Below are 12,627 nucleotides of genomic sequence, written 5' to 3'. Positions count from 1 at the left end.
ACTTCCCTGTAACTATCAAGAGCCAGTATCTTGAAATAGCTAATAAGAAAACCAGGGCCGTATTCAGAAAAATTCTTAGATTTCTGCTTATTTTTATGCTTAGCTGAGCAAGTGACTTAAGTGCCACACACAAAAGGACTAAGCACGATGCTTAGCAAAACTTAAGCATAAGATTTAAGAAGTATGAAATGCAGTTTGGGTCAAAATATTTGTCGTCTGCTAAGCAAATACTTAAGCGTAGGGCAGCTTTCAGAAACATGCTTGGCAAAATACTTAATCAAAATCCTTTGGGGTTAAGCATACTTAAACATTCTAAGAAGTTTTCTGCATACGGCCCCAGGCACTCAATTAATTAAGCAGAAAAATTTGCGTTCGGAGCAATCATAAGGCAAAGGATAATCCTCACTCAGTCTTCTTTCCATGTCTGTGAACTGCTCTATGTCCGTGACCAACCAAACCCCATGTTCGTGACCAAACAACCCCATATCCGTGACATACTAACCACATGTCCGTGACCACTCAAACCCCATGTCTCTAACCAACCAAACCCCATGTCCGTGACGAACCAAACCCCATGTCCGTGACCAACCAACCCCATGTCCGTGAACAATGACCAACCAACCCCATGTCCGTGAACAATTCCATGTCCGTGACCAATCCCAGGACCCTGAACAGTGCCAGGTGTGGGCGATATTTACGTTGGGTGAGTAAAGTGAGCCGTGGGTGGCCGCAGGCGGGTTGAAGACAAATAGACACCACTGACCCGACACAGCTCACATCCCATTTGGAAACTCTTCTACTTCCTCTTCCCTCCTCTCCATCTTCGCTCTGTGGAGGAGGCGGTGGAAGAGAGAGAGAGAGAGAGAGAGAGAGAGAGAGAGAGAGAGAGAGAGAGAGAGAGAGAGAGAGAGAGAGAGAGAGAGAGATTTTACGGGGCGAAAAGGGATGTTAAAGAGGTGAAGGTGTTCTAAATAAAGCTTTTGTAATGGTTGGGTGTTTTATGATACGCACTGTAGTGGTGTAAGAGACATGCTTGTGTGAACAGGAATGTCATCGGGGTTGACTAGCTCTTTGGAGTGGTGAATCTCTTGTGTAAAGAGTGGAATTATCTTAGAAGAGCAAACGTCTTTTGATAGTGATCGTCTCTTGTAAGAAAGAAAAGGGATGTTTAAGAGATCAGATGAATTGAATATGTGTATGTTTTAACGTGTGGCATTATATTAAGGGTATTCTATATTTGGGTATGATATTAAGGCTATCATTTATTAAGGGTATCAAATGTGCAATTTATCAAGGATATGATATCTTTGATATTGGTTTCAGCTTCTTTAATTGATAAATCTTTGTATGTTGAGAATCCTATTGAGGAAAAAAAGTGTTTTCCCCTCGTTCGAATTAAAACGACATGCTTATGAGTTTTCATCTATTGCTATGAGAAGAATAAAACTCTTTACTTGGTTTTAGTTCATCGGAGATTATCACATCTAAGTCTTTTTCCTACTTTTTCTTTTGTGACTCAACAGAGTTCATGCTGTAGGCTTGTATCTTTTTTTTTGCCGGTGTGTAAACTTTGCCCTTACTGAAATTTATTGGTCTACCGTAAACAGAGTCAATCACTTTATGTATGCCAGCTTGCGCTTGTAAACGTTCACTTTTTATTTCATTGTTGTTTCCTCAGCTTAGTAAAGTCTTAAGATTTTGATATTCTACAACGCAGCCATTATCAACGCCACTAATATGTGTATGTAAGAAAAGAACCGGTTCTAAGATTGATCCCTGTGGCACACCACTTCTTACGTCTAACCATCTTGAGGTCTGACCGTTCTTCACTTTGCTTACAGCCAGTCAATCAATTGATTTCCTAACCACCAAAAGATAACCTCATCTACAACATGGAAGTTAACTCTCGCTTGTTATCTTTGATGTAGAGCATTATCGAATGCTTTCTAAAATCTTAAAAGGTGACTTCTAACCACTTTGCTTTCGTTGCTTTCATCGCCCATGATAGCTTTATTATCTAAAGAAAAATCAAGTAGATTTGTCAGACATGAAAAGTTTCGCTGAAAACCATGCTTCAAATCGCTAATTAAGTGGTGATCCGAAAATGAATTGCGATCTTGTGTCGAATTATAGTTCCCATTAGCTACTGATATCAAGCTGACTGGGCGATGATTCCAGGGAGGGAATTTCACATGTTTCGGTCTAACATCGGCAAACTTCCAGTCCTCAGCAATTTTCTCTGAAGCAAGTGGCTCACTGGAAAAAACAGTCAAGAGCTTAACTATCTTCTTCTTATAGCTTCTCGTTCTTTTTGGACGAAACTTGTCGGGATCTGTCGTTTCATTTGCCGAAACTTCATTTAATGTAAAGAGTAGATACTTTATTTGCGTCGTAATATGTTGCAAAATGTTCTTCTTTCCTAGCAATGGGACTGGAACCGGAATATGAGTTGTGTCTTCACTGACAAATACAGAAAGACACGATACAGTTTAGAATATGTAACATGACTTCACTGTCTTCAGGCAGGTCACCGTATTCCGTAAGCGATGGACTAATTGACTGTATAATGATTCTCTTGCCTCCAACGTAACTATTGAATTCCCTCGGGACTCTCTTCCTTTAACCTTGATATACGATTCATATTGATAATTGTTTATTTATTATACTTAGGCACTGTCTCCCGCGTTAGCGAGGCAGCGCAAGGAAACAGATGAAAGAATTGCCCAACTCACGTGACTACATACACATGTATATACATGTCCACATGATGATTACTTTGATGTATTTTTTCTACACAATTTACGAAACATATTCTATCTTGTTCAGTGATTATTACCTTCTTTGTGTTTCTAGTCTCTATATTTTCTTGTAAAACAGAAAGTTCTTTATATCAGTGTTCCACCTGTTAGGTTTAATTCTGGAAAATGACCGTCCAACTACGCACTGGCTCTTATTTTCCCTCTACCATTTTGATAATAAGTTAAACTTCGTTTGCAAATGAAGCTACTGGCAAGGGAAGCCATCAAAAATTAAAGTATAAGAAACCAACAGTGATATGGTAACAAAAGAATAAGTAAAGGGAGCAACAATTATTCGTGAACTGAAATGCTTCAGAAAAGCGGAAAAAAAAATGGAATTGCGAAACGTAAAAGTGGTCATATGAAATGTATGATGATTACACAGGAGCTCATGGTCATACGCCCGCCAGCGGGGTACGAGTAGTGTGACTGTTGTCGGCAGTGGGCGCAATGCACGTGGCACTGCGTCATATTCTGTAAACCGACTTGTCTGCTTTATCATAGTTTGTAGTCTGATTCTTCTGTTGCGTCATGTTTTGTGGTCGGATTCTCCTATCACCTCACGTTTTGTAGCCAGATTCTTCTACTGCGTCATACTATGTAATCTTATTCTACTATTGCGTCGTATTTTGTAGTTAGATTCTTTTACTGTGTCATATTTTGCTATCTGATTCTTCTATTGTGTCATGTTTTCGCACAGGTTCATCTAATACACCATAGTTTGTATTCAGATTCCCTTGCCTACATCACAACCGGTAACCTGAAGGTATACAAATAATAAGCGTGCATGACCGAGATGATTTTTGTATATGTGTGTTGATTTGTGTGACGACCTCTGGCCTACTGTAGATACCCATTAAATCTTACAACAACCATACATGGCTAGTGTGTCCATCCTTCAGTCCACAGGGAGTGTGTGGCTAGCAGTGCGAGCCTGTCTTTCTTTCCTTCTACCTCACCCTCCGACCTCCGTCACTGGCTGACTACTCAGGGTGCATGACAGACCGATCATGTGTGAAACAATAACGTAACTGTAGAGGGAATTCTACAGTCATAAATATCAGATGACAGTAATAGAGTAAAAATGAATACTAATATGATGCTATAATGAGTAACCTCTTTACTTGATAGTTGTTGAGTAAATCACACAAACTCAAGCATTAAATTCTCCTGAAGTAATATCTGTCTCGGATATAAGTTTAAGTGACTGTGAATATAGTAAAGGTATTAAGTAGAATCGTTCTAAGCAACGAATAACAGCAGTATGGTAATTATTGTTTTACACTGGCAGTCATGTTGTGGGCATAATAAGCTGGTGCTGTAGAACTACTGGTTCTACGGGAGTAAAGTATTGGTAACAAATTGTTAATCAAGTCAACACGAGTACGTGGTGTCCATTGTGCAAGGATAGGTTCATTTGACATTGATAATTTACCCATTTTTAACAGAGGGAATCATGGCTACAACCTAGTAATAGTAACACATTTTAATAAGGAGAGTTTCAGGTGTTGTGCTAACAACCCAGGTACACAATGGAGTCTTGCGCTACCACACAGTACTGAAGATGGGATCCAACACTACCACACAGCACGGGAGGTGGAACCCAACATTACCACACAGCACGGGTGGTGGGACCCAACACTACCACACAACACGGGTGGTGGGACCCAACACTACCACACAGCACGGGTGGTGGGACTAACTGCTAATGGTAACGGGTTCAGGATCTGCAGCAATGATGATAATATTCAGAATTGTGAGACTTGTGGTATCTTGCTGTATTTATATCGAATTCGTTATCGATATATATGGTCAAAAATTCATTCAGTATTTTTTCCTTCATTGAAATACTCTCAAGTCTTATACGAAGGCGGAGATCCTGAACTCTGGCAAGAATAAAGAATTTCGTCTGATTATACGTAAAAAAAAGAAACAAGAATCCAATTTTATGTCAAGTAATGAGTTATTGCCCTCTGGTTTTCCTCTCTCTCTCTCTCTCTCTCTCTCTCTCTCTCTCTCTCTCTCTCTCTCTCTCTCTCTCTCTCTCTCTCTCTCCAGATCTCGAATTTCGCTTCCTCATAATCTCTTTACTATATTCATGCCACTGAGCATCTGCTCCGTATGATTTCTGTCCACATTACGCAGCCTCCCCAGTCATCACCCACTCCACACTGACCAGCTGTCTGCCGTACTGCGAGTGGGTGTTAATTTTCTCTGGCTGTTCTCTAAATAAACTCACATTGCTAGGCCCTCAAGAAGTCATAATGATACACCAATGTACATTGTGGCATTCCTCCGTCAGAGGGCAGACGTGTTGTACTTTCTCTTGGTGTATTGTTTGCGTGTAGATTAGTTTCCATTCTTGGTATACTCTCAAAAAGACATGTCTTTTTTTTTTTTCTTTCTTGATACATACTGTACTGGCATCTTTTGTAGCTTTTTTTCTCGTTTACATACAATTCATATTACGTAAAAGGTTAAACTGAAGTACATAGAGTTTGTTTGTCAGTTTTACAAAATTAGGGTCATGTGGCATATTCTTAGGAAAATGATGCAAGAGTATATGATATATAACGTAATGAATATAGCGTAGTTCGCATGCCCACCACATCAGTGCCAGTTATATATATATATATATATATATATATATATATATATATATATATACATATATATATATATATATATATATATATATATATATATATATCATTTTCCAAAGACAGGGGTCTTAGGAAATGCATTTCTATTTCATCTTTTCAGAGTTGGTATACCATTAACAAGTTTCCACTCTTTTTAACGTTTCCTCACCTTGTAGTGATTTGCTGAACATTTTGGTAACGGGAAAGCTATTTGCTGGTTAATCTCCTCCAGTACTCTAGAGGAGGTGCCTTCAGGACCAGTTGGCTTGTTCAGTTTAGTTTATATACATATTTACGTAAGTTCGTCATGAAACTAAACAATGCTGTTGTCCAATTCTTCATTTTCTATGATCAAAAGTACGTTTTGTGCTTGTAGTATTAAAGATTTCTTTACTGTCACTAGTTAAAGAACTTTGTTACTAGGTTTTACTTCACGTTGTTAGACATTCTCTTTCTGTCTTTTTATTAGTCTTGATTGTCTTCATACAACACCTTTGTGGTCTTTTGTGTACATTTCGTGATCCTAACGGTTGCCCTTTAACTCAGATACCCTGCAAGATTTTTTTTTTTTACATAAAATTAATTCATTAAATGTACCTAGTTATCTCACGTGTCTCCTCCCTTACAGGACTCATTCTCACCCTCCTAAGGACGTTGGCTCCTTCAAGGGGAAGTATCGCACTCCTGCAGTTTCTCCACATCTCTCGAACCGTATGTATATCTTCAAGCTTTAGGGACGGAGTGTGTAATGACAAGCAGGATGTATGGTGGCGGGTGTAAGACGGTTGATCCTGCCACTAGTATAACTTTTCTATTAACTGTATGCATGATTTTAAGTGAAATACTTGCTGTTCCTTCCGCCATCTTCATATATGCCTTAACTCCTTTAATCTGTAGCATCTCTCCTTCTAGCCTTGGCCTGGTTAGGATGATCGGTGCTGCCTTGGTTTGTCAGGTTGTTCGTGTTTGTATGTAATGTTTGGATATGTCTAAAGAAAAGTAGACTTACAAGAAAGATTAGGCATTCGTCTTCCTCTCCCTAGATCAGATACACTGTATGTGTTCAAAAAGCCAGTGTTGCTTACTGTTGACCCACTTACGGGCCGTCCGGGTTCGATTCCTAGTCTCGGCAGTCGCTTCGCAGTCAATCCAGCTGTTCATCCTCCCCAAATGGCTGGTCGATAGACTGGGTACCTGGCTTCGGCTAGGGTATACATGATTATAGTTTCAACTAGACGACCTTGATTAAGACATTTACTTGCCCGTGCCGTCTCAGTAAACGTAAAACATAAAGTATTTAGCTTTGTGAAGCCTGGGACATTGGGTCGGCCTGAGAGGACCCCCTTCCCCACGAGTTGATCAGCAGGCAAAATCATGAGTTGCGTGATGACTGCGTGTTGGGACACCTACACTAAATCCTCCGTACACAGTGGCAAAGAAATGGTATTTAGCTCATTAACTCATCACTTAGAGTTTACTGATTTGACACGAGTCGGCACGGAGGAGAAGGGATAAGCAAGTCTCTCTGTTGTTGTTCTCTTGGCATGATAGCTAGAGTACGAATGCGGACAGGATCGCCAAGGGTGATGTACAGGTGCATTGCGCTGCACAGCTGTAAGCAGTCATAGGACCGCAACATGTGATAGATTAAGTGTTTATAGTGAGCGTTGACAGAGTAAAGGGAGCGGGTTCATAAAAGTTATACGTCTTACATCGTATCCAAACTGTGATGTTTAAGAGACTAAAAGGTCATGGACGGTGTGTGTGTGAAAACCTCGTCCGAGAGCAATCCAGCCAGACCTTCAACGTCGATCTCCAAAAGAAAAAAAAAAAAGTATTTTCCGATAGTCTTTCTAGATGAATTTCTTCGTGACTTCGATGCAGCTTATCAAATCATCTTGTCCACCTTTGTTCATTCCTTTTCTCATATGTCATGTTCTCTTTACCTCTGTCTGCTTACCTTAATCTATATCATTTTCCATTGTCCTTTTGTTTTATCATATTCTCTCATCCCTCTCTCTATGTGAACACTTTTTTCCCTCCTCTTCCTCATCTTTCCACTAACCTTTAACTCCTTCCCGCCTCCCTGCCTCCCTCTCCTCACCTCTCCCTCCTCCCACTCTCTCTGCCTCGTTCCCACACACACATGTGTCACCCTCATGTGTGTATTTGACCAAGATAACAGCGTGGTAGTGGGCGGGTGTGGATGCTGACCCAAATGAGGCCGACAACAATATACCCGTAAGGTTACAGAAAACGGACTGCCCCAAAATTGGTGATAGATATAGATAAATCTGATGATTGAAACATGAAAATCCTGAGGGGAATGAGATCTTATGTCGTTAAGGTACATCAAGAAGAAATAAAAAATCTGTTATGTAACACTAAACTAGAGAGCAACAGGCTGTTGGAGAATGATTAAGAGTGCTAAACACATTGTACCCAAAACGACGATTATGTTCAGTGGAGATCAAAATGCCTATATAGTATGGATGTGTAGAAAAATATAGACAACCAATAAAAGTAAAACCATTTCTAAATGATGGAAAATTATAGGAACGAAGGTGGATATATTCACAAGGTAAACAGAAAGTGTAGAGAATTCAGATAGTACAGAGCAATTAACGTTCCTGAGGTCGCCGAATATATATATATACATCGCGTAGATCGCACTAAAACGAGGGTGCAATATGCAATACAGAAAATGCCCTTATTAGAATATTGTAGATGATAGCATAGGAGAATAAGATCTGAACAGTACAGACAAGAAAGTAACGAATTTGAGAGAACAACAAATGATGGGAAGGAGTACATATGAACACCGGTTTTTATGTGGCTCTTGTATGTGTGTACTTCCAACAGATGAATCACCTTGACAGATGGGTTCGAGGGACTTTGAATACGACGTTTCCTGCTGATTCGTTATTCATAATTCGTAAAAGTGGTGATGAGTACCTACGAAGAGACTTTGCTCGACGTAGGACAATCTAGAGTTAAGAGTAAAGGATCGTGTGAGTTACATGTTGTCGAGTGTTATGGGTAAGAGGGAGGGAGTGTGTGTTTGTGGACTGATTGCCAACAACGCAGAAGGCATAGAGAAAAGACAGCAACCTGGTCCAAGGAAGGGAACTTAATATGATAAAAAGACAGAGAAAACGTACATCATACTCACAAGAATAGTACTGCTTATGTAAAGGAATTCAAACAGAGATAGACCCCTGGGTCCTTTTCGAAGCTGTTTGTGAAAGAGAAATAGATCAGAAACTCAAAGATTAGTGAGGAAAGAGGAGAAAAACATACAAATACCTGTACACATACGTATGACTGAGAAGATCCAATTGATATAGTTCGTAGATTTAAAGCGAAGTGTCTATCATATCCACTTCTATAGTGGTGCTTTTGACTACTCTAGTTGGTGAATCACTCCATTTGTTGACAATTCTGTTGAAGAAAAGGTACTTCGCCTCATCCGAAGTGAAACACTTGCCCAAGAGTTTGTATCCATTACAACAGGTGAAATAATACAGATCTAGACCTTAAGTATCAGCCTGGAATCAAGATTATCAAATCCTTTGATGATTTTGAGTACCTGCCTCAAGTCGCCTTTTAACCCTCTTTTTTCCTGAGCTGAATACGTTTGTCTTTTGATTAGCTCTCTTGGGATTTGTCTCTCAGTCCCGGAATCCTCTTGGTTCCCAAACTCTGTACTCTTTCCATTCTGCCTGTGTCTTTTAGTGAGGTACGGTGACCGAAACTGAACACTATATTCACTATAGGGATGCACCAGTGAAATATTGAGAGGATTATTTCATTAAAATTTGAATCCAAGATTTCTGTAAGTCTTTTCAACCGCTGCCATGCACTGCTCACTTAGCTTTAGACCATCAGAGATTATTTTCGTCACCGACCTTTTGTAACAACAGAATTTGGGCTGCTGGCTGCCTTCTTGTTTTGCTTGCCGTTGTGTAAACATTTTGCATATATCATTAGCAAAAATTACAACGTTGCCTATCACAGATGCCATTAACTTTATGAGGAGGAGAACTGGTCTGAAAACTGATCCCTGCGGCACATGAACTGTTGCGTGTGACCAGTCTGAGGCTTGACAGTCCATTATTGCTCTTTCTTTACAGTCAGTCAACCGATTTTCTAACCTCCAAAGTACAACCTTCTTTAAACAGTATGAGTGAATTTTTGATAATACAGATTCATGCGAGATTTTATCAAATACTTTCTGAAGATCTAAATATACGACATCAACGACTTGAATCATACAAACGTTAAGTTAAATGGACTATGATTTCTGGGCAGGGACTCCTTACCGTTCTTTAAATACTGGTGTTAGATAAATATCTTCCAATCTTCAGGAACTTTTCTCGTAGTAAGTGAGGCACTGAAAGTAGCATTCATCAGCTTAACCATTCAATATCTCGCTTTCTTCAATGTCCTCAGATGAAAGTTACCCGGCCTTCCCTTACCCGGCCCTTCCGTTACCAGGCCTTCCGTTACCCGGTCTTTCCGTTACCAGGCCTTCCGTTACCCGGTCCTTCCGTTACCCGGCCTTCCGTTACCCGGCCCTTCCGTTTTATTTTTTTCATTTAGAGTTGATAGTATAACTCCCTTCCATACCATTATTGCGTAAAATGTTTTCCTTTCTTATCTATAGGACTGTAACCTGGGTGAGAGCTGTGCCTTCATTGGTAAATACTGATGAAAAAGAGGATATTCGAGATCGTTGCCATGCCTTCATTTTCTTAAAACCGTCACTGTTTTCTGTAATCAACGATCCAGTTGTCTGGGTAATGACTCTTGCTTCTAACATAACTATGAAATATTTCTGGTTTTCTTTAGTTGTTGTTTTCAGCAATGTATGAATTCCTCAACAAATTTGCTTTACTTTGTCACGTTGGCCATTGTTCCCACTGAGTTTGTATGTGCTATTTTCTAAGCAAACAAGCGGTTATCAATTATGTGAATAGTCAGAACGGAATGGGTCATTACCAGGCATTGATAGCAACAGCATAATCTCTTCACTGATGCTGGCTTCAGTTTGGGATAAATTCGCAGACTAAAGTTCACTGGTAATGATACATTAGGCGCAGGACATGCTTCGTGTCACGTCCCGACCTTTCCAAGAAACTGGAAAAGGACCCAATGTTTTAACAAGAACGATTTCACTGAATCAACACGATTGTTGCATGTGTGTGTGTTTGTGTGTGTGTGTGTGTGTGTGTGTGTGTGTGTGTGTGCCATGGGCAAAGAGATTTACCCTAGTGTTGCACCTTCTCTTAACCTTTTATAGTTATGCAAGTACCATGGCTTTACTTTCCACGGTATATGTGTGTGATTACTATTTGTGTGTTGCGGAGAGGGGGTTTTACACGCACGTTGCCCCGTCTCTTAACCTTGTATACATGCACCATGTCTACAAGGTACCCACTTATCGGGTGTATTTGTTCACTTCGAAGTTCTTGATCGTGGGTGTTGAGCCAGGTAGGGAGGCAGGTGGTTAACAATCTTAGAAAAGAGTTTGGTGTATTGATTACGTTACAGGTATTTCCTAACGCTCTTTCTACGGATTACATTTCACTAGTGTTGTCCTTGTTTGTGATTTGTTTTATATATTGAGCGGCGTCAGTGAACGGCATTTTTTGGTGGACCAATGTAACATCCACCACCTTGTCCGTGTTGTCTGCCTTACCGTAGGGTTATGTAATAATAGAGAGAGAGATAGAGGTTGGATTTGGGCGTAACTCATGCTTCTTGGATGAGAGGTATGTGTGTACTGTGTCCTTGGTGTAAGAAGAGAATTCGTAAATGCTTTTTTTTTTTTTTACGTGCTTAGGATGAGTTGGTTAATGTTCAGTATGCATCTGGGGTTCTGATCCGTAGCACTGCTCGTCTATATACAATTGGTAGCGGTTCGAATTCTGCTGTCAGAGGACATTTATATACCACGAAAGTACACATTCATTGCCTTATATCTACCGGTATGATCGGTGAAACGTGAACTCCTGCTCAGAATGCGTCTGACGGGAAATGACGGGAACTGACTGATGAAGACCCCGTTGCTCACATATGTAAGACGAGAGGCATTAGATTACTAGTACTCGAACAGTCTTTTCTTCTTAGAGCGTTGACTCTTAAGCTGTTAGTAAGAATTTTGTATATGGTCCTTGATGGTTATATTTTTTTATTGTAATGTTGTGAATATTGGCTTATGGTTATTGATCAACTGTCCTTTTTTTTAAAAGACTGTTTATATTTCTAAATTCATTTTTCTTCCCACCTTAAAATTTAGTTGTGAAACATGTAAAGCTGTTTCTTATGGTTTGTACACCTGACAATTGGCTATATGTTCAATTGTCTATATCTGATGTTTATGATAAATACGTCATCCAGAGGTGACGGATAACCATCAGAACTGCCATCACGTACGATGAAGTAGTTCACTAATCTGGCTGAGTAGTAAAAAGCCCTGGGACTCCGGCAAGGGACGGTGGATGGACCAAAACATCTGGGAATTGTTGATGGAGTGGTCTGGGACTCTGACCATGGTTTGTGGAGGGAATGAGAATTCATGCAGGTGGGTAGTGGAGGAGCCTAGTATGAGCAGGTTAAAATAGTGGGGTAGACAGGAACTCCTGCTCAAGGCTCTCGCCAAGTGTGGGACCGAGATCTACAACTCTTTCTGTACTTTATAAAAGGCCTTAAGATTTCTGCCAGAGATAAATGGATGATCCGGAACACTTACTAAATGTGGAGAGGGAACACAAAGGTTTTCAAAGAAGTGGAGGCTGGTGGATGGGGAAGCTTGCGTATTCAGCCGGGGATGGTGGGAATCTGGGACTCCTGCCAGGGATGGTAATGGCAGAAGACTGGGACTCTTACTTGGGGTGATGGATCCTGGACCCCCGCCACGGATGGTAGTGGAAGGGTCTGGGCCTCCTGCCAGGGGTAGGGGCTTAGGACTCCTGCTTGTGGTATTTGGTGGGCTTCAAGAACTCCCGCCAGGGCTGGCGGTCAGAGACTCCTGCGCCGAGGACTCTTGCCAGGGCTAAAGGTCTAGGGCTCCTGCCAGAGCTGGGGGCTTGGGACTCCTACCAGGGCTGGGCACCTGGGACGCTTATCAGGGCTGGGGGTCTGGGACTCCTGCCAAGGCTGGGGGCCTGGGACTCCAGCGAGGA

This window comes from Panulirus ornatus, chromosome 13 (assembly GCF_036320965.1).
Source record: "Panulirus ornatus isolate Po-2019 chromosome 13, ASM3632096v1, whole genome shotgun sequence".
Lineage (NCBI taxonomy): Eukaryota > Metazoa > Arthropoda > Malacostraca > Decapoda > Palinuridae > Panulirus > Panulirus ornatus.
The sequence above is the reverse complement of the archived record's forward strand: the minus strand, read 5'-3'. Positions refer to the sequence as shown.